The following is a 27,841-nucleotide window of genomic DNA, read 5'->3' as shown; positions in this document are numbered from 1 at the left end:
CGTGGTAACAACAACGAGTACCACAACAACCACAACAACGATAACCATGGGAGTAATGCATACCGCAACCTTGGCAGCAATAACAACAATGGTTATGACCGTAATAACAATCGGTACAATGCAAATAATAACAGGAATGACGGAAACTAGTATCATACTAACGTGATACGGGTTTCACAGAATAGTAATAACGCCAGAGAGTGTGATAACTCGCCTCAGCAGCATTCGGGGAGCGTATCTGCTGGGACGAGACAGGGAAACCATTAGCCCCGCTGGTGAGGGGCCGACCGGGCGTGGAAAAATTTTGGCGGCCCAACAACAGCAGAAAACCAAGGTGTCATCGTTATGAAAATTCCGTATGGAATATTCAACGGCGGGAGAGTGTGCCAGTGTTAGGAGAAAGGAGTGCGCCCACAAGTAGTACATCAGTTGTAGACACGGCAGTAGAAAATACAATAACTGTCAGTGAGAACAATTTAAGTAGTGTTCCGGAAATCTATTATAACGTGACAGCTGTAACACCCACAGCGGAACTGGAGATTGAGTTTAAGAATGATTCGCAAGTGTTGAGAGAAGATCAGATGTCGGATAACACGTCCGTCATCGAGCGAGGGGATGCAGAGAGGGATGAGGTCCGGTTAAGGCAGTTCGGTCGCTTATACGACGAACTAAGAGATTATAGGGGCCAGTACGGGAGAAGTGTTTGTAGTGACTTGGCAAGACAGCCAAGCCACTAGGAGGTAGCCGAAAGGCACGCGTTTAAGCTCACGCAGGCTGGCGTGAGAACAGTTAAAGGAGTTAAGTCTAGTAAAAAAAGTACGTACCTTCTGGAATACTTAACTTTATCCATAATTGGTGAACATCGGTCTGGCGGTACATGCATCACAAGATAAATAGCAATTGATAATGGCGCCATGCTAGGTCGTAGCAAATGACGTAGCTGAAGGCTATGCTAACTATCGTCTCGGCAAATGAGAGCGTAATATGTCAGTGAACCATCGCTAGCAAAGTCGGCTGTACAACTGGGCGAGTGCTAGGAAGTCTCTCTAGACCTGCCGTGTGGCGGCGCTCGGTCTGCAATCACTGATAGTGGCGACACGCGGGTCCGACGTATACTAACGGACCGCGGCCGATTTAAAGGCTACCACCTAGCAAGTGTGGTGTCTGGCGGTGACACCACAGTGTTTATGGGGAGCGCGGGCAGGATTTGCCGCGTCTCGTCCCGCAGGAAGATGGTGTTTGTGAAGTGATAGAAAGTTCTGGGCCTAACCGGCAGACTTTACCAGAAATAGTTGATGTTAATGGGGAGCACGAGCAAGATTCGTCGTGTTTCGCCCCGCAGGAGTTGGATGTTGAAGTAGTAACGGAAAGTTCTGGCCCTAACCGGCAGACCTTACCGAAAGTAGCCGACCCATCCGACGCAAACCTCCAGTTTAAACATTGCGAGAGTATTAAGGAGAAAGATAACGAAAATTTTAGTGATAGGCGGACACGATTGGTAGAAAAGCACGTAGATTACAGCGTGTATGAGGTTAGAGCTGACGTTATACGGTCAGACGGTAGCAGTGTGTGTTGCGCAGATCCAAAGGAAGTAATTGCAGATACTACTAGGTACATTCCTCTAGGTAGATTGGCAGATGAGAGCAATCTGACCAAAGAGGAATCAACGAAGGTGACAATTAGTGAATTGATAGCAAAACAACACTCACTAGTTGACGAGTTACAGGAAAATTGGAGGCAGAGCAACAGACTAAGCCTCCGGACAAAAGTGGTGAAATTAAAACTGTATGTGAACAGAGGCTGAAAAAGCCTCCAGATAAGCCGGACTTAGGATCAGAGTCGGATAGTTTTTTTCTGGAATGATCTGGATATAGACGAGAATTTACTGTGGGAAAATAAAGAAACAGTCGAGGACAAGTGTAGACAGATAGTATTGTCTGTTAATATGCATGACCTACAGCTAAACGTGTTGATTGACACCAGTGCAGAATTGAGTGCTGTATCTGGAAAAATATTTGAGTTACTGAAAGACAGACCTGGTATCGTAGTTATGCCAGTAACAGGAGTGAAAATTATCGGTGCTACTGGGAAGGCCAGTAAACCGATCACAAAACAGATTTTTGTTAACTTCGAGGTATGTGGGGCACGATTTGAACAAGAGTTTGTCGTCGTGCCAGACTTAACTACGGAAGCGATTGTCGGGTTAGATTGCTATTAAGGTACCGTGTAGTGATTAATTGCGAAAGCAAAACTTTGACATGTACATCACAAGATAAAACAATAGTAGTTAATTTTGACGAGGCAGGAGACGGTGTGCATAGGCAATACCAGGCTGTACTCAATGTTGACTGGTTGGATACCATTGACGTAGGCATGAATTTGAACTACTGTAACGTGAGGAAATCCTGTTGGATGACGGAAGTAAAAGTTTAGTGGAAGAGATAATCAAATTCCCTCCACAGATTGACATTAGTATTGATGTGAAAAAAGATCGTTTGCGAGAAATAATGAAGTTAAAAGCCGATGCTCGCATACGTCGTCATGACGCTAAAGCGCGTTTTGCTAAGTTTGCAATCGGAGACTTAGTACTTGTAAAAGCTCATGAGAAATCGAGCGAGATAGACAATGAAATCTCTAAATTTAAGTTTGTTTATAATGGACCATATAAAGTCATTGGTATACCCCACACAAATGCTTATTGCTTAGTGTATCCAAGCTCTGGAAAACTATTAGGTATACAGAACATTGTAGGCTTGAAATTGTACCAACCTAGGATTGATTAATACCACAGAATGGGTAATTTGTACAGTATGTAAATATAGAGTGTAAGATTTAAACGATTTGCTAGATTGCCATGCTTTTGCCTGACCAAGAGGACATTAAAGAAGTTGTAATTAATAAGTAATTAATTTTTACTGAATGATTTAAGAGAAAGTCATTATTTATCAACTGAAAAATCCAAGCTGCTAGTTTAAGTTTTCAGCTGAGTCACAGTAGATTAAGCAATGTAAATACGATTTTGTAACTAGCTGTAAGATTTCATGAATATGTGTTTTACTAGTCATTGCCGATGTACTTAGACGCTGTTCTAAGTTTCAGGCTAGTACATGCGTGTGATGATGGACAGTGTTGAGTTATCCACTGTGATAGTGTTAATCGACTCCTTGAGATTACTCGGTAGTGAGTCTTTCCGAAAGAATTAAGCGAAACGGACGTTCTGGAAATGCCGTTACACTGGCGAATGAGATCAAGCGTGCCGCACAGGCGGGCGCAACAATATTGGCGAGGCGGAGCCGCAGTCGGCTCTTGTGAGGCTTTCGGCATTCTTTGTCCTTGCGGGTAAGGAAGGCGGAGTTGTTTTTCTTCCCGGACAGCTGATGTGAAAGAATTCTGTTGTCAATATTTTTTTTCGGTCTGCTGTATATTATTTTCTAGTTTAGCGTTAAGTGAACTCTCATGACGAGAATGTTAATTATGAAAAGGATATATAAAAATATGTATTCTATGTAATTAATTATTAATTTGCCTATTTTGATATACCTGTTTTCTATGACCATGTTCTCTGGTTAATTTTGTAAATAGTATTCTTGATACTGTTAGGAATTTTGCTGATTTAGAATAGCTGAACCATTTTCTATGTTTTCTATGAATTTTAATATGGCGTCAACCTGTTTCTTTTTTGTGTAAGATGACAGACTGGAATAAGGTTAGGAGTGTCCCACTCAATTATTATGGTCTAAAAATTGGTTTATGGTTAATTAGCCTAATGCTAAATATTCTTGATATTTTGAGCATATGCATTTGTGCTGCTTTTTTTTCCTTTTGGGACATTTTCTGAGTCTGTTTAGGTTACAGGAACATCTTCAGACAATGTCGGGCATGTGTAATGCCGGAATTGCATATTCTCCTATTTCCATCTATTGTAGTATAAATTTCTTTCCTTATTTCGTTACCTGAATATATGGCATTTCTGTGTCTTTATGTAATGTAATTGGTTTACTATTTGTATATATATATATATATACTCCTGGAAATGGAAAAAAGAACACATTGACACCGGTGTGTCAGACCCACCATACTTGCTCCGGACACTGCGAGAGGGCTGTACAAGCAATGATCACACGCACGGCACAGCGGACACACCAGGAACCGCGGTGTTGGCCGTCGAATGGCGCTAGCTGCGCAGCATTTGTGCACCGCCGCCGTCAGTGTCAGCCAGTTTGCCGTGGCATACGGAGCTCCATCGCAGTCTTTAACACTGGTAGCATGCCGCGACAGCGTGGACGTGAACCGTATGTGCAGTTGACGGACTTTGAGCGAGGGCGTATAGTGGGCATGCGGGAGGCCGGGTGGGCGTACCGCCGAATTGCTCAACACGTGGGGCGTGAGGTCTCCACAGTACATCGATGTTGTCGCCAGTGGTCGGCGGAAGGTGCACGTGCCCGTCGACCTGGGACCGGACCGCAGCGACGCACGGATGCACACCAAGACCGTAGGATCCTACGGAGTGCCGTAGGGGACCGCACCGCCACTTCCCAGCAAATTAGGGACACTGTTGCTCCTGGGGTATCGGCGAGGACCATTCGCAACCGTCTCCATGAAGCTGGGCTACGGTCCCGCACACCGTTAGGCCGTCTTCCGCTCACGCCCCAACATCGTGCAGACCGCCTCCAGTGGTGTCGTGACAGGCGTGAATGGAGGGACGAATGGAGACGTGTCGTGTTCTGCGATGAGAGTCGCTTCTGCCTTGGTGCCAATGATGGTCGTATGCGTGTTTGGCGCCGTGCAGGTGAGCGCCACAATCAGGACTGCATACGACCGAGGCACACAGGGCCAACACCCGGCATCATGGTGTGGGGAGCGATCTCCTACACTGGCTGTACATCACTGGTGATCGTCGAGGGGACACTGAATAGTGCACGGTAGATCCAAACCGTCATCGAACCCATCGTTCTACCATTCCTAGACCGGCAAGGGAACTTGCTGTTCCAACAGGACAATGCACGTCCGCATGTATCCCGTGCCACCCAACGTGCTCTAGAAGGTGTAAGTCAACTACCCTGGCCAACAAGATCTCCGGATCTGTCCCCCATTGAGCATGTTTGGGACTGGATGAAGCGTCGTCTCACGCGGTCTGCACGTCCAACACGAACGCTGGTCCAACTGAGGCGCCAGGTGGAAATGGCATGACAAGCCGTTCCACAGGACTACATCCAGCATCTCTACGATCGTCTCCATGGGAGAATAGCAGCCTGCATTGCTGCGAAAGGTGGATATACACTGTACTAGTGCCGACATTGTGCATGCTCTGTTGCCTGTGTCTATGTGCCTGTGGTTCTGTCAGTGTGATCATGTAATGTATCTGACCCCAGGAATGTGTCAATAAAGTTTCCCCTTCCTGGGACAATGAATTCACGGTGTTCTTATTTCAATTTCCAGGAGTGTATATATATATATATATATATATATATATATATATATATATATATATATATGCATTTCTGTCGACGTATAATTGGTTTGTTTTGTAAATATTATTTGTATTTTTACGCTGGGTCTGGCCTAGGGAAAACTATGCTATCGAACGATTACATCGTTAGGTCGTGTGGAGAACCAAAGTGTTTAGGATCTTTGGTAGTGTTAACTCTGCCGCATGGAGCGCGGGCAGAGGGAGTCTGGCTGGAGTAGGGCAGTGGAGCAGGTGTGTTGTGTGACGCTCCCGTGAGTTGCCGCGCTTTCGGGGTTTGGCGGCATGTAACCGCACTCGACTTGCTATGATAGTTTCTGACATGGTGTCGCGGACGGGAAGCATTAGCTGGCGCACATCAAGAGCCCGTTTCGCCTGGTGACCATGTCGAGAAGAAGGCGCGCCAACATCCAGCTTCTGCAACAGCGACAGCCGACAATGAGTGACTGTCGCCACCTACCCGATCGACGACTTCAAACCTTCAATCAACCAACAAAGAAGACTGGAAGCACGTAAAGTTTTAGAACTGTATGGCAGACCTCAGATTTTCAAACTGTCCAATTTGTCTCACCACATTACAGCAACATAGCATGAACCTTTGTTGCTCATTGTCTCAATTGCATTACCAAGCAGGGTCCCTTCCTTTTCTGAAATGATCCGGAGTGTCGTTGAAATTCAAATACCAGCATTACAGTAATATCATTCCACTTCACTGTTTTAATTTCAAAGTTCAGTTAAAGTATTCATAGCTGGCGACAATATTTAGATTACACAAGCACAAATTAAGAGTGCGAGTTTTGTTATCATATTCTAGCTTACCTGTGACTGCAACTCGGTTTGGTATGTACTAAATTTTACTATTGTTAATTGTTCAGAATCATTTAATTCAAGTTCAAAGTTAAATCTCTTATTTCTAAATTGCGTAGATTCAAGTAGCTTTTGAAATGATTGTTGAGGTAGCCCAAGACTAACCTTATTCTATTGAATTTCGTAGTGCTTCAGAAACAAAGTTCACTATTAATTTCAGTCACTAAATTAACTTTCAGTTTGCTAGTTTTATTAATTCTTTTGCTAAATTAAGTCAGAGTGTAGCGAAATTTATTACTTCTGACAAACATTCAGTTTTCACACAACACTTGTCAACCTTCAGTTGCCACGCTTTTAGTGCTAATTATATGTGCATTACTCTTTCATTTTCAGTTATTATAGTAGTTGTCCATAGGACTGGCGACCGTAATTTTACCCAAATCTCAAATATCTTATTAACGCCAATTAATTATTAATGTAACGACTGCACGTTTACTTTGTTTATTAATTTTACCGTTTTCTCAAAATTAATTTCCACCAATTTCATTTGCATTTTTCCTTTCATTTAGATGTAACCCTTTCCTCCCTCTTTACCGACAAATTAACTTCGGTGACGATTGCTTTTCCCAAATTTCCATTAGGTGCACGCGGTTTAATTTTTCACTGTCATTAAGGTCGATAAGTTTGTCTACTTTTTCCAGGTAGACAAATCCTATGAACGTGTCTTGATTGCTTCCATTATCAACCGCAACGTCAGAGTTGCCCCTTTGGTGCCTTTACCTTTTCTAAGCTAAACTGATCGTAATCTAACACATTCTTAATTTTCTTTCCCCTTCTTCTGTATGTTATTCTTGTTAGCAACTTGGATGCATGAGCTGTTCAGCTACCTGCGCGATAATTCTCGCTTCTGTCAGCTTTAGCTGCCTTGGGAACTGTGTGGATGATATTTTCTCGAAAGTCAGATAGTGTGTCCCCAGACTCAAACATTCTACACACCATTGTGCACAGTCATTTTGTTGCCACATCCCCCAAAGGACTTTAGATGGAATGTTATCCATTCATTCTGCCTGTTTTGTCCTTAAGTTCTCCAAAGATCTCTTAAGTTCTTACTCCAATAGTGGATCCACCATCTCGTCTAAACTGACTCCTCCTTGTTCTTCTATCACAACAGGCAAATCTTCCCCCTCATAGGGGCCTTCAGTGAGGTCTCTCCACCTATTCGCTCTCTTTTCTGCATTTGACAGTGAAATTCCCGTTGCACTATTAATGTTAACATCCTTGGTTTTAATTTCACCGAAGGTTGTTTTGACTCTCCTGAGTCAGTCCTTCCGACAATCATTTCTTTTTTCGATTTCTTCACATTTTTCATCCAGCTATTTCGTTTTAGCTTCCCTGCAAATCTTATGCATGTCATTCCTCAGCGACTTGTAGTTCTGTATTCCTGAACTTCTATAAGATTTTTGTACTTCTTTCTTTCATCGATCTACTGAAGTATTTCTTCTGTTACCCATGATTTCTTCGCAGTTACCTTCTTTGTACCTATGTTTTTCTCTCCAACTTCTGTGATTGCCCTTTTTAGAAGCGTCCATTCCTGTTCAGCTGTTCTGATCTATTACTTATGGCTGTATCTACGGCTTTCCAGAACTTCAAGCGTATCTCGTCATTCCTTAGTACGTCGGTATCCCACCTCTTTGCATATTGATTCTTCCTGAATAATCTCTTATTCTTCAGCCTGCTCTTGTGATCTAAGTGTATATGTGCTCCTGGATACGCCTTACAATCCAGTATCTGATTTCAAAATCTCTGTCTGACCACGATATAATCTAACTGAAATCTTCCCGTATCACGCAGCCTTTTCCAAATATATCTCTTCCTCATGTGATTCTTGAGCAAAGTACTCGCAATTAATAACTGATGTTTACTACAGATCTCAATTAGTCTTCTTCTCTCTCATTCCTTGTCCCAAGCCCATATTCTCCTGTAACCTTTTCTTCTGCTCCTTCACCTACAACTACATTCCAGTCCTCCATGACTATTAGATTTTCATCTCCCTTTACGGACTGTATTACTTTTTTAGTATCCTCATTTACTTTCTCTATCTGTTCATCTTCAACCTACGAAGTCGGCTTGTATACCTGAACTACCCTTGTCGACGGTTTGCTGTCGAATCTGATGACAACAACTCTATTACTGAAGTGTTCACAATAACACACTCTCTACCCTACCTTCCTATTCATAACGAATCCTTGTCTCGTTGTACCCTTTACTGCTGCTGCTTGTATTACTCTATGCTCATCTGACCTGAAATCGTTGTGTTCTTTCAATTTCACTTCACTAACCTCTATTGTTATCTAGATTGGGCCTTTGCATTTTCTAGCTTCCCTACCAAGTCAAACTACTGACATTTTACGCCCCGGCTCGTATAACGTTATCTTTCCGTTGGTTATGCAATCTTTTACACATGGTTAGCTCCCCCTTGGCAGTCTCCTTCCGGAGATCCAAACGGGGAACTAATGCGGAACCCTTTGCCAATGGACCCTTTTCAGTTACAGGTCACATGGTGTGTGGATACACATTATGTGTCTTTCACGCAGTGGTTTCCATTACCTTCTCCATCGCATGCCGTTGATCATTGCTGATTCTTCCGCCTTTAGGAGCAGTTTCATACCTCAAGGACAAGAGAGAGCCCTGAAATTCTGCCTGCTCTTTGACACGCCGTTGGCAGAATGAGGGTGATTTCTTATTCCGGAAGTCTTCGGCCGCCAGTGCTGATTACTAATCAAACTTTAAGCGCTGGCGGATTTCGAATACAGGATCAAGGGCTATTTGATTAGTAATCAAAGACGCTATTTCTAGGTCATATTGGGGTTATGAAGGAGTATGCATAAAACTGAATAAGAAAACAGGAATGCAGTCCCGCATAGTCAATGCATCATCACGGCCCATATACACACGAAGACAACACCCAGAGCAGTAGTACAAGTTCATGTGACTTCTGATGATGAAGAGATTGAAATAATGTACGATGAAATAAGAGAAGTTATTCGGATAGTTAAGGAAGACGAAAATTTAATTTTGATATGTGGAATTCGGTACTAGGTAAAGGAGAAGAAGGAAAAGTAAAAGAAGAATAAGGACTGTGGGAAAAAAATGAAAGAAGGAATCGGTTTGGTGGAATTTTTCACAGAGCATAATTTAATCATCGCTATTAATTGGTTCAGTAATCATAAAAGATGACTGTGTACGAGAAAGAGGTGTGGGGACATTGGATGAGTTCTGTTGTGGGTTGGCGGGAGAGCCAACACCGGGTTACAAGAGGAAGCCGAAAGGCACGCGTTTTAGCTCACGCTGGCTGCCGTGAGGTCTGGAACAGGACAAGGAAATTAGAATTTAGAAAAAAACGGAAGTAGCTGGTGGAATACTTAACTTTAATCCATAAATGGTGAACGTCGCTCTTGACTGTACATTAATCACAAGATCAACAGCAACTGGTACTGGCGCCTTGCTAGGTCGTAGCAAATGACGTAGCTGAAGGCTATGCTAACTATCGTCTCGGCAAATGAGAGCGTATTTTGTCAGTGAACCATCGCTAGCAAAGTCGGTTGTGCAACTGGGCGAGTGCTAGGAAGTCTCTCTAGACCTGCCGTGTGGCGGCGCTCGGTCTGCAATCACTGATAGTGGCGACACGCAGGTCCGACGTATACTAACGGACCGCGGTCGATTTAAAGGCTACCACCTAGCAAGTGTGGTGTCTGGCGGTGACACCACAAGTTCAAAGTGATTATGTACTGGTAATAAAAAAAATTCGATATCACTTTTAAGACCCTTTTAGGGGCACATGTTGATTCTTTCCGTAACATTGATTATAAATGCAGATTGAAAGTGAAGAAATTGGGGAAAGATAGGAAACTAAGGAAACATTTTTGTGTTAAACTGAAAGAACCAGAGGCAGTTGGGAGTTTCAGTAGGAGCATCGGCGATGTTGGAACGAATCGGGGGAATAATACAATAGAAGACGAATGTGCAGCTTTGAGAGATGAAATAGTGGACACAGTAGAGAATCACATACGTAAAAAGGCAAGGCCTAGGAGGAATTCTTGGATAAAAGGAGGATATTAGATTTAATTGACAAAATAAAAAATATAAAAATACGATAAATTAATCAAATGAAACTGAATACAGTCTAAGAAATGAGATTGATGGAAAGCGCCAAATGTTTAAGAAGGGATGGGAAGTGGGTAAACATAAGGCAGTAGATGCTTTCATAAATAGGGAAAGATGGAAGGCACCTATAGGAAAATTAAGGAGACCTTTGCTGGAGAGATCAGCAGCTATATTAGCATCAAAAGCTAAGAGGACAAGCGGGGATTGAGCGAAGAAGTGAAAGCTGAAAATTGGAAGGAAACTTACACAGCGTCTTTTGGGCTGTGCCAATCGGCATTTTCCCTGGTGTTGGTATCAGTGTTCTTGGGCACATGGTTTTGGTGCCGCCCGAGGAAGACTGTAGTGGGACATGTGACCACCTTGAGCTCAGTATGGTGCTGTGAACAACTGTGTGAAGTTGCATTAAGTGATGCCAGATGTAGTTCACTGTGCTGCAAAAACGTGTGAGTGCTCTGTAATGTCTTGTTTGTAGATTGCACATGGGGCATGTGGTGGTGAATGTTATGGCAGTAAGCAATCCAGTTGAGTCAATATATGATGAGTGCGTGCCTATACTGATAAAATGAGTAATGAAATTGTTTCTGTTACAACAGTGGTTCTACTCTGCAAACAGAGACTCCTAACTGTACTCTGACCTTTTTGTTACCGAACCAGTGGTTCACGTAAGTGTACTGAAAGTTGTTATATTGTCCTACATGACTGTGTTATCATATGTGTAACTGCATCACAGATGATCCAGCCGTAAGTGTGAGTAGTTGCTTGTTGTTGTTGTTGTTGTGGTCTTCAGTCCTGAGACTGGTTTGATGCAGCTCTCCATGCTACTCTATCCTGTGCAAGCTTCTTCATCTCCCAGTACCTACTGCAACCTACATCCTTCTGAATCTGCTTAGTGTATTCATCTCTTGGTCTCCCCCTATGATTTTTACCCTCCACGCTGCCCTCCAATACTAAATTGGTGATCCCTTGATGCCTCAGAACATGTCCTACCAACCGATCCCTTCTTCTGGTCAAGTTGTGCCACAAACTTCTCTTCTCCCCAATCCTGTTCAATACTTCCTCATTAGTTATGTGATCTACCCATCTAATCTTCAGCATTCTTCTGTAGCACCACATTTCGAAAGCTTCTATTCTCTTTTTGTCCAAACTATTTACCGTCCATGTTTCACTTCCATACATGGCTACACTCCATACAAATACTTTCAGAAATAACTTCCTGACACTTAAATCTATACTCGATGTTAACAAATTTCTCTTCTTCAGAAACGCTTTCCTCGCCATTGCCAGTCCACATTTTATATCCTCTCTACTTCGTCCATCAGCAGTTATTTTGCTCCCCAAATAGCAAAACTCCTTTACTACTTTAAGTGTCTCATTTCCTAATCTAATACCCCCAGCATCACCCGACTTCACTCGACTACATTCCATTATCCTCGTTTTGCTTTTGTTGATGTTCATCTTATATCCTCCCTTCAAGACACCATCCATTCCGTTCAACTGCTCTTCCAAGTCCTTTGCTGTCTCTGACAGAATTACAATGTCATCGGCGAACTTCAAAGTTTTTATTTCTTCTCCATGGATTTTAATACCTACTCCAAATTTTTCTTTTGTTTCCTTTACTGCTTGCTCAATATAGAGATTGAATAACATCGGGGAGAGGCTACAACCCTGTCTTACTCCTTTCCCAACCACTGCTTCCCTTTCATGTCCCTCAACTCTTATAACTGCCATCTGGTTTCTGTACAAGTTGTAAATAGCCTTTCGCTCCCTGTATTTTACCCCTGCCACCTTTAGAATTTGAAAGAGAGTATTCCAGTCAACATTGTCAAAAGCTTTCTCTAAGTCTACAAATGCTAGAAACGTAGGTTTGCCTTTCCTTAATCTTTCTTCTAAGATAAGTCGTAAGGTCAGTATTGCCTCACGTGTTCCAGTATTTCTACGGAATCCAAACTGATCTTCCCCGAGGTCGGCTTCTACTAGTTTTTCCATTCGTCTGTAAAGAATTCGTGTTAGTACTTTGCAGCTGTGGCTTATTAAACTGATTGTTCGGTAATTTTCACATCTGTCAACACCTGCTTTCTTTGGGATTGGAATTATTATATTCTTCTTGAAGTCTGATGGGATTTCGCCTGATTCATACATCTTGCTCACCAGATGGTAGAGTTTTGTCAGGACTGGCTCTCCCAAGGCCGTCAGTAGTTCCAATGGAATGTTGTCTACTCCGGGGGCCTTGTTTCGACTCAGGTCCTTCAGTGCTCTGTCAAACTCTTCACGCAGTATCGTATCTCCCATTTCATCTTCATCTACATCCTCTTCCATTTCCATAATATTGTCCTCAAGTGCATCGCCCTTGTATAGACTCTCTATATACTCCTTCCACCTTTCTGCTTTCCCTTCTTTGCTTAGAACTGGGTTTCTATCTGAGCTCTTGATGTTCATACATGTGGTTCTCTTATCTCCAAAGGTCTCTTTAATTTTCCTGTAGGCAGTATCCATCTTACCCCTAGTGAGATAAGCCTCTACGTTGCTTAGTGTTGTAAAATAGTTGATGTCATGGTGATTGAGTGTAATTAGTAGTTACAGTGCATAGACTATATAACTTAGTGTCTGTTCTAGAGAAGTTGAGTATTTTCCAGCGCAAGGGCCATATATTGTTATTTTTTATGTGGTATTTAGTTGCTCAGTTTGATTATTATGTACTGGACGTTGTTATGTAAAGGGTGATGTTTTGTGTTATAATTCGAACCCTACTAAAGTTTATTCTACTAAGGTTCCTACAAAGAATCTGATTGTTTTGCTGAAGTAATTTCTGTTCTGTATATTGATACCTTGCACGTTAATTTGACAAAGTGCTGTAAGCCCAAAGTGGAAACAACGTCCCTGTAATGGATGACTCTCCCTCGAGCAGTTGGGACCCTCAGGAGAGTCAGCCAAGAAGAGCCACTCAACACAATATTATTCCGCCTGGCGCGCAAGATATGTGAGACAGGAGAAATACCTTCAGACTTCAGGAAAAATATATGACTCCCTCTGCAAAGAAGGCAGGTGCTTACAGGTGTTGATGCTACGGAAGCATCAGTTTAACGGGAGTCGTACCGCCCAAAATGACAAAATTTAACATTTTTACTTTTATGCAATTTATGAAAATATGGATGTTTATGCTTAATTTGGTGTTGGTTTTATTGAAATATTCGATTATTTACTTATTTAAATAAATATTTGAAAATAAATATTCAGTGTCATTTCCGAGAATTTTGTTTTCCATCTTTTCGCATATTGGCATTTTTCTCTGGAACTATATAGTCTAGAAGGCTGTGGTTTCTTTTGTGTTGTAGAGAACCGTCCGTTTCATAAGATGCCTACACTGGCGGTACTTCGCAGTAAACTCTTTGAACTCTACATTTGTTTGTGTTTCACCACAACAGTTATCCACTAGCCACGTTTTAGTTTCTGTGTTTCCTGTGACAGTTATCGTCATGACTAAACCAAAAGTAGTGTTTAAAAAAATACGAAACAAATACTACAGAACAAATATAGCAGCAGTAAAAATAGTGTTAGCGCCGAAGGGTGTGATAATTTGGCTGTAAATAGTGACAGTCCTTCTACTCCTGCGAGTGCCTCCAAGAAGAAAACTGCTGGGTAATAACGTAAAATACAACGCAGCTTCAGACAGTGAAACAAACTGCAATATTTTTATTAATTTCCATATACTTATTTCAGCTTTGTGTGAAACAGTCTGTTGTCGTATATTGGAGGGGAAATTAAAAGTTTTGATAAGCTATCTCAACGCAACGGTCTGGTGTGCACTTTACAAATGATGTGTTTGAACTGTAAAAGTGAAAAGACTTTCAAGACTTCAGAAGTAAGTGTAAAGAATGGACTTTTTGACACTAATCTAATTCTATGGAAAAGGCCATTACGCTGGTAAGGTTCTTTGTGGCTTGCTGAACCTCCCTAGTCCCCCTACAAAATCTATCAAATACAACTCCATAGTAAGAAGTAGTGTCAAGGCGTGTGCTATGGAGTCAATGACTAAAGCAGCAGAGCAGACTGTAGCAGAAAATGGTAGTTCTGACATAGTAATATCATTCGACGGATCCTGGCAAAAAAGATGTTTCCAGTCACAGAATTCATGTGCATCTATTATCAGCATCGACAATGGGAAAGTGTTGGATGTTGATGTGTTAACCATGTACTGTCAGGGTTGTAGGCAAGCAAGCAAGAGTACCGAAAAGCAAACTAAGCATGAAATGAATTGTCAGAGAAACTATGAAGGAACTAGTGGAGGGTCGGAGGTTGCTTCTGCAGTGACAATGTTCCAACGTTCTCAGCATGGTCGTGCTGTCCGCTACATGAGTTTTCTTGGGGATGGAGTCTCGCGATCGTATAAGGCAGTGGTGTAGAATAAACCCTATGGTGATTTGTCAATTACAAAACTAGAGTGCATTAATCATGTGCAAAAGAGGATGGGCACGAGACTACGTAAACTCAATCAGCAGTTGGGAAGTACCAAGTTATCTGATGGTCTAAGACGTCGACTGACTGATAAACAAATTGATCAGATTACACAATATTATGGTATGACTATTAGATGTAACAGAGATAATTTAGATGGTATGAAGAGAGCCGTTTGGACAATTTATGTTCACAAGTTGTCTACAGATGCTGAACCAATACACATCCTGTGTTCCACTGAATGGTGTAAATACTTGAAGGCAAAAGAGGAGGGTAAAGTAGACACTTTATCTCACAAATTTACTATACCAAATGCTGTTATGCTTGCCATTAAACCTGTGTTTCAGGATCTTGCCCAACCAGAGCTGTTGAAGAAATGTCTCAAGGACAAAACACAAAATGTGAATAAATCATTTAACAATGTTGTATGGCCAAGGATACCAAAAAATGTGTTTATTGGAAGGTCAATCTTTGAACTTGGTGTTTTGGATGCAGTTCTTACTTTTAATGAGGGCTGTTCTGGAAGACCACAGGTTTTGTAATATCTTGGCATTCATAAAAGTTACACCACTAAAAGTGTGATGGACTTGGACCAACTGCGAATCATGAAGGCAGAGATTGCAACAAACAATATGTCAAAAGAATCCAGAATCAAGACAAGGAGGGCATCACTGGGTGAGGAGGATGAAGGATGAGATGAGGACTACCATCCAGGAGGATTATAACATATTTTTTATGTATCAGTTGGCTATATATTAAATTTTTTTCTTTAAACGCAATTTTCTCAACATGACATTTTTCAGTATAAAAGCCCCTTCTCCTCAGAAACTTTTGAATCTACGTCAATGAATTATTAACCACATAACATAGATAGTACAATTATGTTGTAGCTCTACTATAGCAGTATTTACTGTAATAGTTAAAATTCAAGAAATTAAAATTGTGAAAATTTACACCAAAAAAATTATATGTCAAGGGGAAAAAATCATAACTTTCCTCCAGTTGTTATTTTAAAGTGATTGTAGAGCAATACAGTTACAAAACATGGGAGAACATGTGATAAAAACACAACATTTATATACTCAACAGTTCTTGAGAAAACGGGGCATTTATATAGCCAATTTAACATTGTCGAGATAGGGTGGTACGACTCCCCTTAATAAGTCATAGTTGCAAAATATTGACACGAATTATTTATAGAAGAATAGAAAAAGTGATAGAAGCCGACCTTTGGAAACATCATTTTTGGTTCCAGAGATACGCAGGAAAACGTGAGGCAATATTTTTCCTACGAATTATCCCAGAAGACGGGTTGAAGAAAGGCTGTTCTACGTTTAAATGATTTGTAGCTCTAGAAAAAGCTTCTATTCTATTCTATTCTCTATTCTCTTTCAAAAATATGTAAATAAAGAGAGTGAAAAGTCATTTACAACTTGTACAGAAAGTAGACTGCAGTTATAAGAGCCATGTTGTTGTTGTTGTTGTGGTCTTCAGTCCTGAGACTGGTTTGATGCAGCTCTCCATGCTACTCTATCCTGTGCAAGCTTCTTCATCTCCCAGTACCTACTGCAACCTACATCCTTCTGAATCTGCTTAGTGTATTCATCTCTTGGTCTCCCTCTACGATTTTTACCCTCCACGCTGCCCTCCAATAGTCAGTTGGTGATCCCTTGATGCCTCAGAATATGTCCCACCAACCGATCCCTTCTTCTAGTCAAGTTGTGCCACAAACTTCTCTTCTCCCCAATCCTATTCAATACCTCCTCATAAGAGCCATAGTGAGAATGAATTGAGACAGGCTTGTAGGCTATCTCCAATGTTATTCAATGTGTACATTTACCAAGCAGTGAGAGTAACCAAGGAGGACTTTGGAAAGGGAAAAAAAGAGTTCATGGGAATAAATAAATCCTTTAACGTTTGCCGATGACATCGTAATTGTCTCAGAGAAGGCGAAGGATTTCGAGAACAGTTGAACGGAGTGGATAGTATCTTCAAAAGAAATTATAAGATGAATGCCAGAAAATCTAAAACAAGGGTAAACGAGTGTAATCAAATTAAAGCAGATGATGCTAAGGAAATTAGATTAATAAATGATGAACTAAACAGTAGTAGATTAGTTTTGCTATCTAGGACTAAAATAACTTATGACGGTCGTAGAAGAGAGGATATATAATGCACATTGGCAATATCAAGAAAAACATATCTGTAAAAGAGGAATTTGTTAACTTCTAATACCAGTTTAAGTGTTAGGAGGTCTTTTCTGGAGATATTTGCTTTGAGCGTTACCTAGTGTGGAAGTAAAATGTGGACGATAAGTAGTTCAGGCAATAAGAGAATAGTTTTTCAAATACGGTGTTATAGAAGAATTCTGAGGATTAATTGGGTATATCGGTTAAGAAGTCAGTAGTTACTGAATCGAACTGCGGAGAAAGATATTTATGGTACAGCTCGACGAAAAGAATGGGTAAGCTCATAGATCGCAACAAGAGGCATTAAGGAATCATCGGTTCGGTAGCGTAGGGAAATAGTGGAGGTGAGGGGTTAAAATTGTAGCGTACAAATGGATGCAGGTTGTAATAGTGACGCTGAGATGAAGAAGCTTACAAAGAATAGAATAGCATGAAGTGCATCAAGCCCATCATCGGACTGAAGACTGTAGGTACCTGATTTTGATTTTTCATTTGATGGTTTCATCTCAGTGTGTTCTTTTTGGATTATTACTGTTCACCTTCAGTTTGAATTTCATTATCGGGGCAACCTGATTAGTTTCGGGTACAGGTACATTGCCCCCCTGGAAACACGACAACCAAATTGTTGATTTTACTTATTCTAATCAGGCAATGCAGTACTTTTGTAGCTTCAAGGGCGAATTCCGATTGCGTGCGGTTAAGTATACCAAATGGGTTACGGGGGAGGAAGGTACCACGCAAACAGACTGACATAGTCGCGTTGGGATAAGACGTATGACCTGTACTTTCCGAGTATTCAACTAGGGCACCGCTTAGAACGGAAAAGTAGAGTGCGCGTAATTTGATTGTACCCGTAGCTGTGCAAACGGCTGTTACATGTAGGGGACAGTTATAGTGTGGACTCCATTGTGATGGGCTGCAGTGCTGCAGGAAATTTACCGAATTCACTCGTTCGTCTTATCTCGCATAAATTTAGACTTAAAATATTATCTCACTTACTTGACTTCGAAATACTGCTGTTCAAGCCTTTCTTATTGACAGCAACGTTGTGTAGAGCTGGGACATGTATAACAAGACTCTTAGGGCAATAACAGCCTGCGAGTAACTGAGTAGGAATAGTGACTGTTTTACTTTTTTGTGTTAGAGATGGCGTAAGGTGCTTACATAGTTACTGGAAAGAGCGTGCCAGTCCTAAGCTTTCTGTCAAAACGCAACATATGCGCACATTCCTGAAACGAGTATATTTGTTGTGGTTGACACTGGAGGTGCAGCCATTTAATTTGGAGTATTTCATAATACGTTCAGAGCAAGATGAGTACTATTATGAGACAAAGATCGGTTAATTTAGTGGGAGTGTCGAGAGGTAATAGGATGCGTGACCTTCGTCAAGGGGAGGTGTTTCTCAAAAATATGGGAACACTGCCAGAAAAGCACATCTTACCATATATGCAGATGACAGCCGACCTTTATTTGGCGCTGTTGCGTTTGACCATGAACGGCACCTGTAAGATATCCCCCAGAATGCTGCAATTGTCGATAGTAGTCAGAATAGTGTTCTGTATATTTGTTAGTGCATTATGTCGTAGATAAGTGAATTCGACGGTCAGCAAGTTGTTGGTGCTCCTATGGTGGGTGATATCGCATACAGGGAAAGCGGGGAAACATCATGCGCTAAGTCAAAAGTGGACGGAAGTATGTGTTAAGTGATAATGACAGACGGTCATTGAAGAGGATTGTGGCGAAGAATAAGAGGGCGACAGCTGCAAAAGTGATTGACGAAATGAAAGTCGCACTCGCTGTAGGTATCAAAACAACATGAAGGAAGCTCAAAAAGCAGGGAACTTCCAAGCGAGCTGGAATTCCAAAACAACCCATCAGGGATGCAAATGCATATAGTAGTAAAATGGGGTGCCGAAGCCAGAAAACCTGGGATACGAAGCAACTGAAGAAGATAGTTTGGTCGGATGAGTCTTGTTTCCATTGTTTCCACCTTCTGGCCGGGCTTACATTCCAATAGTGAGACATGGCCGGGGTTCGCTAATGATTTGGGCGACCGTACAGTGATATTCGCTGGGGCTCATGGGCAGTCCTCAAGGTTGCATTACTGCCAAGGATTACTTGTTAATTTTGGCTGATCCGGTCCATCCCAAGGTACGATGTCCATTCCGCAAAAGTGACGCTGTGTTTCAAGGTGACAGAGTCCTGTTCATGCAGTTCACATCGTCCAGGATTGGATGAGTTGTCGTGTATCCTCTGGTAAGCATAATCACCATATCTCAGTGTTATAGAATCTTTGTCTTGCTATAAGAATGGTGTAAGATACTCTTTAAAACCATACAGGACAAGTATTTATCAACTTCGAAAGGACAGGAACCTGTACCAATGCCAATTGGTTTCCTGCACCGTATTACGCAAGGTAATGTGTTGACTTTTTCTTGTTTCCGTATTTTTCTCCAACCTCTACTATGTGTGCCGCCCTGTGATCACTGCTATTGTCAGCTTGGAAGATGCGATAGTCCAAAGCAGACTTATTACGAAAATGAACAAGAGAAAGGGTAATCTTATTACTACACCGCCTAGTGCTCCAGATCACTTTATTGTTTGTATTAAGATCTGTGCTACCCTATACTGCCCCCAGACACGCTCTAGGATAAACTCCAAACATGTTAGAGTTTCTCTTCTTGTTTATGTCAACCGGTGCCCATGAACCTTATTCTTACACAATGAGCGACAAAAGTATAACCGAAATTGGCCGAACTATTCAGTGGTTACACGAATGACATTTCACCTTGCAAGCACTGAGACCTCTTGTCCAATGCCTGGGTCTCAGTGAAACGGAAACGTCTGTATACGTTCGTCATTCATGTCACTAAACACCCATATCATTATACACTCATATTTTGTTCACGTGGTGCTCCACTGCATCTAAGTCCTTGAGACGTGCTACATTAATGTATTCAATTACTAGTTCCGATTGAATTATCATCTTATGGCAAAACTATTAAGATACCATCTTGATTCAAAACATGTAAAAGTGTTACGTAGTCGACAAAATGTAACAGCATGAACAGAACCTTAACAACAAAAATTATATAATCATGACATATTGACTTTCGAGGGAGAGTCACAGTCCTTATATACCATGTAGATTAAGTACTAATCCAACATTTTTGTAAACGTAGGAACATACAGACCCGTAAACGGTAATAGTTCAGCGTATAAGAGAACTGGCTGTAAAAGACCAGATGAAAATATCTATAACTTGTCATTTATAACATATTTATTTATAGAGGTATCATATTCTAATAATAATATGAAGGTAGTGCACTGCAGTAAGAATTTTCACGTTAAAATTAATTTGAATTTGTTTGCCGTAATGTGACAAACATTTTTCGACAAACGCAACTAATGTCATGTAGCGCAAAACGAAACTGAAAGCTGCCAACATGGGAGAGGCCGGATAAGATTTACTTGATGTTACTGTGTTACCATAAAAAGATTAGATTTTAATATGATTAAAGATACTTACTTACTTATACTGGTCACACAAACCGCCTCACTCAGTCGAGCCTTCCGCACTTCCCTGTCATCTGCATCTTCATCTCCCAAACCCAGTATCTGCATGTCTTCCATGGTATTATCTCTCCAGTGGCTTCTTTCTTTCAACTTATCCATCCATTACAGCCTGTATTACCGTGATCTCCCCTCTCCTCCTCACATTTTCGTAACATCTTAGTCTCACTACGACGTCAGGCAGTGTGTATAATTGTCTGAGTTCTCTGTTTTTCCTTATTCTCCACTGTTCATTTTGTTTCATTGGTCCATATATTTTTCTCAGTACTTTATTTTCAAAAGTGATGAGATTTTTTCTCTTTTTTCCTCGTCAGGGTCCATGTCTCACTTGCATAGCACACTAGTGGCTTCATGATGGTCTGATATATTCTTATTTTTGCCTGCCTAGACAGTAACTTCGATCTTATGATTTTGTGCATAGCTGCTAGACATCTTCCCCCAGCTTGCATTGTTGTTACTATCTCTTGTTCTATAAGGTTTTGTTGGTTGATGTTGACACCGAGGTACATGAATGTGTCTGTCTTCAGTATTGTTAGATTTCCGATTTTTAGATGGTTTGATCGTAAATGAGCTCTTTTTCCTACTACCATGAAGTCTGTTTTACTTTCATTACACTTAGACCTACTCTCTTTGCTTCTTCCATCAGCACAGTCCCCATTTTCTCCAGTTCTTCCATGTTCTTTCCTATCAGCACAATATCATCCCCAAAAGCCAGGACATTTATCTTTTTTCCTATGGTGACTCCTGCACTTTCACATGTTACTCTCCTCAGAGTGTTGTTGAGGGACAAATAGAACAAGGTTGGTGATATGATATCTCCCTGTCTCAATCCTGCTTTTTCTTCATATGCTTCTGAGAACTCCCCCTGTACTTTTATTCTACACTTTGATTCCATTACACTGATTTTAGTTAGCTTTATCAGCTTGTCAGATATCCCATACTCTGCCAATGTCTTCCACATTTCCTTTCTTACTATTCTGTCATATACTTTGTTGAAATCTATACAGGCAAAAGGTATCATGATTGTGCTTCCAGTTCTTATCTAATGTTTGTCTTAATATGAATATCTGCTCGATTATTGATTTACCTTTTCTGAACCCTGCTTGTGCTGTGTCTAAAATTTCCTCAATGTATGAGTTGAGCCTGTTCAGTATAATTCTTGATATTACTTTATAGCATGTACATAGGAGAGATATCCCTCTGTAGTTCTGTGCGTGCATTTTTTCCCTTTCTCGTATGTGGGATATATAGCAGCAGTTTTCCATTTCTCCGGCGTTACTTCTTTTCTCCTTCCCCCTTTAGCAGTTCGGCTAACCATTCATGTATCTTCTCTCCCCCTTCTTTGATGAGCTTTGATGATATCATGTCTATGCCAGGGTCCTTCCAATGTTTTAGTCTTTTTATTGCCTCCTTCACCTCCATCAGAGTTGGTTCTTCGACTAATGATTGCATTTTCCTCCAGTTCTCTAACTTTCCTTCATTCGTAGTGATCAGTTTTCCATTCTCGTTCTTTCTTATCACAGCCTTCGCTCTGTACTCTTTCCTATAGCTATTCATTGTCCTGTAAAACTGTTTAGTTTGTTCTGGTTATAGTCCCCCTCAGCCTTCTCTATCTGTGGATATATGAATGCTCTTTTCTCACGCCCTATTATACTCTTCATTTCTCTGCTGGCTTTCCTATATGTTGTTTGGTTTTCATGGTTGTTATTGTACATCATTGCCTGTCTAGTTTCTACCTGCCATGTACTGGTTTTTTACATGTTTCATTGAACCATGATTTGCGCTTTATATTGCTATTATTATTGTCTCATAGTAGTTCATAGGCTGTCTCCCTCATAAATGTCATCTTCTTCCATTCTGTGTTGATATCTTCATCTTCTTTCCTATTTTTGTCATTGTACAATACAGATAATCTATTCTTAAGCTTCTATTGTTATCATTCTCTAATTCAGCGAGTCTATTTTTAAGCATAAACTGTTTATTCACCTCCTCCTCCTTGTAGCCTACTCTCATCTACTCTTTGGGTTCTTTTAACACTGTTCTTCTTACTTGGTGGTTTCGGTAATGATTGTTAGAGAATGGTCTGATCTTATATCAGCCCCTCTCATTGCCCTAATATCTGTTATTGGCTTTTTATGTTCTTTCTCTATCAAAACATGGTCTATTTGGTTCCTAGTTAATCCTTCCGGTGAGGTCCATGTTGGTTTATGTATGTCTTTAAGGGGTAATGATGTACTTGCTATTTTCATGTTTCTAGCTGTGGCGAAGTTGACAAGCCTTATACCATTATCATTTGATTCAGTGTGAAGGCTAAACATGCATATGATTGCCATTGCATAATTAAAGATATATAATTAAAACATAAATTACGTAAAGGCAGTGACATCATGTTTACTCATCAGGAGTGACGGAATTAGAGTAATATAGACGGAACACGTCGACATCGAACTTAATGCTTAACATGAAATCCCCAGTGCAGATCCAAGAGAGTGATAGTAACCACGGCCTTGAAAACTAGCATTTTAGCGGAAAAGCTCTCTGAATCTTCCACTTTCCAACTGTGTCAGTGACACAATAACAAGCATTTTTATGCAGAACACTAATAATGTTTACCTCGATATAGGCAGAGGTAAGCGCTTTCCTCCTACTTTTCAAATAAGTTCCGAGTTTGAAGCTTTAGTAATTTATAATAACACGTACGCTCTCTCTACGGTTCTGACGAACATCGTAGAGTGCAGTATCCTTATCGTCACCGGCGTACTTGAAACGCAACAAAACCCTAACTTTATTAAAGAGTGCACTGTACTGGCTAAAATATCTTAAGCACAAAACAAAGCCATGTGACCGAGAGCTTAACATACTGGATTGGCGTTCGAGACGATCGGGCACCAAGTCGTCCTTCGAGCATCGAGATTTAGGACTGGTGTTCCTTTGAAAAGGAGACGGTTAATTTCCTTGTCAAGTCACAGGTTTGCACTCCACCTCTGATATGTAAACGGAATGCTTCATAACTTGTCCTACATCAAGTTATAAATCTACCGCGTTATTAAAGCGTGAGTAAATTCTCGATAATGTTATCCGATAGGTATTTAAGTTGAGCGTGATTGTGTGTAATGGAAGGGAATCGGGCAAAGTTTAGTCACCTAAAAGTGAGTCTGCCGAGGAGCGTGCCAAGGTGGTCCGCGTATCTGCGACAGACACTGTGTCCAGAGTAAAAAAAAAAAATTTTCTGGGCTGTTGACCGCATTTGCAGATCCACATAGCCCTGAGGAAGGTTACTTGCAATAGTGGCAGAAATGGCGGACAGTTTTATGTAATGAAAATGCGGTCAACATCCCAGAAGAATTTTATTGATAATGACAACAGCCGCGGTAGCCTACGCTTACGCTGTGTGCAGGTTGTGCAGTAGTTAACGCAACTGCCCTAAGCATGAACTCTCAGGTTCGAGACCCGGTCCGGCACGCACATTTTCACTCGTCGCCGCTAATTCCGCATAGTCCCGATGCAGCTGATATCGTCAGTTCCTCCCCCTTCGCTTCCTTTCTCCCTCCTCAGCCCTTAATTTACATAATATGTGTCGGACAACTAGTGGCATCCGAAATAACACCATCCATACGTGTAATTAAAAAAATGGTTCAAATGGCTCTGAGCACTATGGGACTTAACTGCTGTGGTCATTAGTCCCCTAGAACTTAGACCTACTTAAACCTAACTAACCTAAGGACATCACACACGTCCATGCCGGAGGCAGGATTCGAACCTGCGACCGTAGCGGTCGCGCGGTTCCAGACTGTAGCGCCTAGAACCGCTCGGCCACTCCGGCCGGCCTGTAATTAAAAGATTATGTTTCTACAGCAGTAGTTAAGTTAACGGGTATGGAACCAATGTTGTTCAACTTGTAAGATAAAGCGAAGATGTGCAAATTAAATTGCGCTAAATGATTCCAGCTAAATATACCGTTAACAGTTCTAAGCAAAGAAGGGAAAGCAGAAAGGTGGAAGGAGTATATAGTCGGTCTATACAAGGGCGATGTACTTGAGGACAATATTACGGAAATGGAAGAGAATGTAGATGAAGATGAAATGGGAGATACGTTACTGCGTGAAGGGTTTGACAGAGGACTGAACGACCTGAGTCGAAACAAGGCCCCGGGAGTAGGCCACATTCCATTGGAACTACTGACTGCCTTGGAGAGCCAGTCCTGACAAAACTCTACCATCTGGTGAGCAAGATGTATGAGACAGGCGAAATACCCTCAGACTTCAAGAAGAATATAATAATTCCAATCCCAAAGAAAGCAGGTGTTGACAGATGTGAAAATTACCGAACTATCAGTTTAATAAGTCACAGCTGCAAAATACTAACGCGAATTCTTTACAGACGAATGGAAAAACTGGTAGAAGCCGACCTCGGTGAAGATCAGTTTGGATTCCGCAGAAATGTTGGAACACGTGAGACAATACTGACCCTACGACTTATCTCAGAAGCTAGATTAATAAAAGGCAAACCTACGTTTCTAGCATTTGTAGACCTATAGAAAACTTTTGACAATGTTGACTGGAATACCTCTTTCAAATTCTGAAGGTGGCAGGGGTAAAATACAGGGAGCGAAAGGCTATTTAGAATTTGTAAAGAAACCAGATGGCAGTTATAGGAGGCGAGGGGCATCAAAGGGAAGCAGCGGTTGGGAATGGAGTTCGACAAGGTTGTAGCCTCTCCCCAATGTTATTCAATCTGTTTATTGAGCAAGCAGTAAAGGAAACAAAAGAAAAATTCGGAGTAGGTACTAAATCCATGGAGAAGAAATAAAAACTTCAGGGTTCGGCGATGACATTGTAATTCTGTCAGAGACAGCAAAGGACTTGGAAGAGTTGTTGAACGGAATGGACAGTGTCTTGAAAGGAGGATATAAGATGAACATCAACAAAAGCAAAACGAGGATAATGGAAGGTAGTCGTATTAAGTCGGGTGATGCTGAGGGAATTAGATTAGGAAATGAGACACTTAAAGTAGTAAAGGAGTTTTGCTATTTGGGGAGCAAAATAACTGATGATGGTCGAAGTAGAGAGGATATAAAATGTGGACTGGCAATGGCAAGGAAAGCGTTTCTGAAGAAGAGAAATTTGTTAACATCGAGTATAAAGTGTCAGGAAGTCGTTTCTGAAAGTATTTGTATGGAGTGTAGCCATGTATGGAAGTGAAAAATGGAGGATAAATAGTTTGGACAAGAAGAGAATAGAAGCTTTCGAAATGTGGTGCTACAGAAGAATGCTGATGATTAGATGGGTAGATCACATATCTAATGAGGAGGTATTGAATAGAATTGGGGAGAAGAGGATTTTGTGGCATAACTTGACTAGAAGAAGGGACCGGTTGGTAGGACATGTTTTGAGGTATCAAGGGATCACCAATTTAGTATTGGAGGGCAGCGTGGAGGGTAAAAATCGTAGAGGGAGACCAAGAGATGAATACACTAAGCAGATTCAGAAGGATGTAGGTTGCAGTAAGTACTGGGAGATGAAAAAGCTTGCACAGGACAGAGTAGCATGGAGAGCTGCATCAAACCAGTCTCAGGACTGAAGACAACAACAACAATACCGTTAAACAAGAAAGCTGAAGTTTGTATGTGACTTTACTTAGAAATGAAATCTATTTTATAAATTGGGCACGAAACAACAGCACTGTCTAGTAAGTATTTGTAAAGTAACCATTTGTGAGCAACAGTGACAAAAGCTTAAAATGTCTTGTGAGAAAACTACGTCTCACTAACTTATAGTGTCTGTTTCAAAGTAAGAAAGATGAAGTTCGTCACACAGTGCTGCTTACTAAGGGAGAAGCACGGCTTAGTTGGACATGAGGCGCCTTTAACATTTTACTCTTGAAAGTCAGTAACATAGAAATGACCAATCAACTGTTACTCTACATAGTATCATTAATATTGGTTTATAAGTGGAACATATAAATATTTGCACTGTCAGGACATGCATAAAACATGGGGACCCCGAAAATGTTAGATCTTACAAAGTTGTAGCCAATTATATTTATTAGAACACTAATGTCCCTAGAGAGGCCACTACGCTTCACAAAAACTGTTACTGTAAGAAGTAGTGAACTACCAGCTCAGCATTAAGGGGTGGCCCAGAAATTTTATTGTCTGGTAACTAAGTTTAGTACATATACTTCTAACCAGGCAGACTAAAGATGCATACATAAACGGAAACATTAGATTAAAAGCACTGTTGCAAACCAGAAAGGTGCAGAATAGTTTTGTTGGCATTTAAACAGTAATGACTTTAAACAATTTCTGATAATGAGAAATCCATTCTATTAGTTTAGTACTGAGCAAAGCTTTTGATTGTGGAAAGGGCGAAATACGTTGAGGTCAGTTTCGCCTTCTAATTGTAATTTATTGTAATTTAATAACTTTTACAACCAAAGCGGCACATACCGAATGTAACTCTTTCACGGCTGAAGGCCTCCAAACAAGAAATCTTAAATCAACAAGAAAAAAATTCAATTAAGATAGCAATAAAATAATTTAAAAAACAGCAAACATATGCAATGTGCAATTCAAATGGATGAGGGCCACAATTAAATTTCAAAATTTTAAAATATATTACCATAATCTTTTAAAGGCAGAAGGCTGCAATGTTTAAGTTTGAAAGATATATTTTGCAAAATTTTAAGACAAAAGTGACGTAACCATAAGCCTTAAATTTTAAGCATTGAAAACAGATAATGAAACCCCGGTGGCACTCATAAGTCTCCACGGAGGTCGGTCTGCCCTCGTTCACTTAGGCGAGACACGTGGTGAGCGCAACTACACTTGATCCGTCGGAACCCAACCAATGGACAGCCACCGACCGACCGACAAACTTGCTTGCCGACAGTCGGTACATGAAAATTCAAACACAAAATCTCCCCAACAGCGAACCACACAAGATGAATGGACGCAGCGATGGAACAGCTTCACACACGCTCCGACACCACGCAGGGACCGGCAGCGGACCCAGCCGACTGCACGCATGGAGATATCTTCCCTGGTCCGTAGCAACCGACCAACTGCTGGTGCGTCTCTCACTCACTTCTAGACACACAAGGGTGGACATTCTGGCTCGGACCCCACCATGCAGAAGAAACACGCCCACTGGCTAAACGACATCTCTGCACCAGGAAAGGACCGACCCAA

This window comes from Schistocerca piceifrons, chromosome 2 (assembly GCF_021461385.2).
Source record: "Schistocerca piceifrons isolate TAMUIC-IGC-003096 chromosome 2, iqSchPice1.1, whole genome shotgun sequence".
In the NCBI taxonomy this organism is placed as follows: domain Eukaryota; kingdom Metazoa; phylum Arthropoda; class Insecta; order Orthoptera; family Acrididae; genus Schistocerca; species Schistocerca piceifrons.
This window is presented reverse-complemented; position numbering follows the sequence as displayed.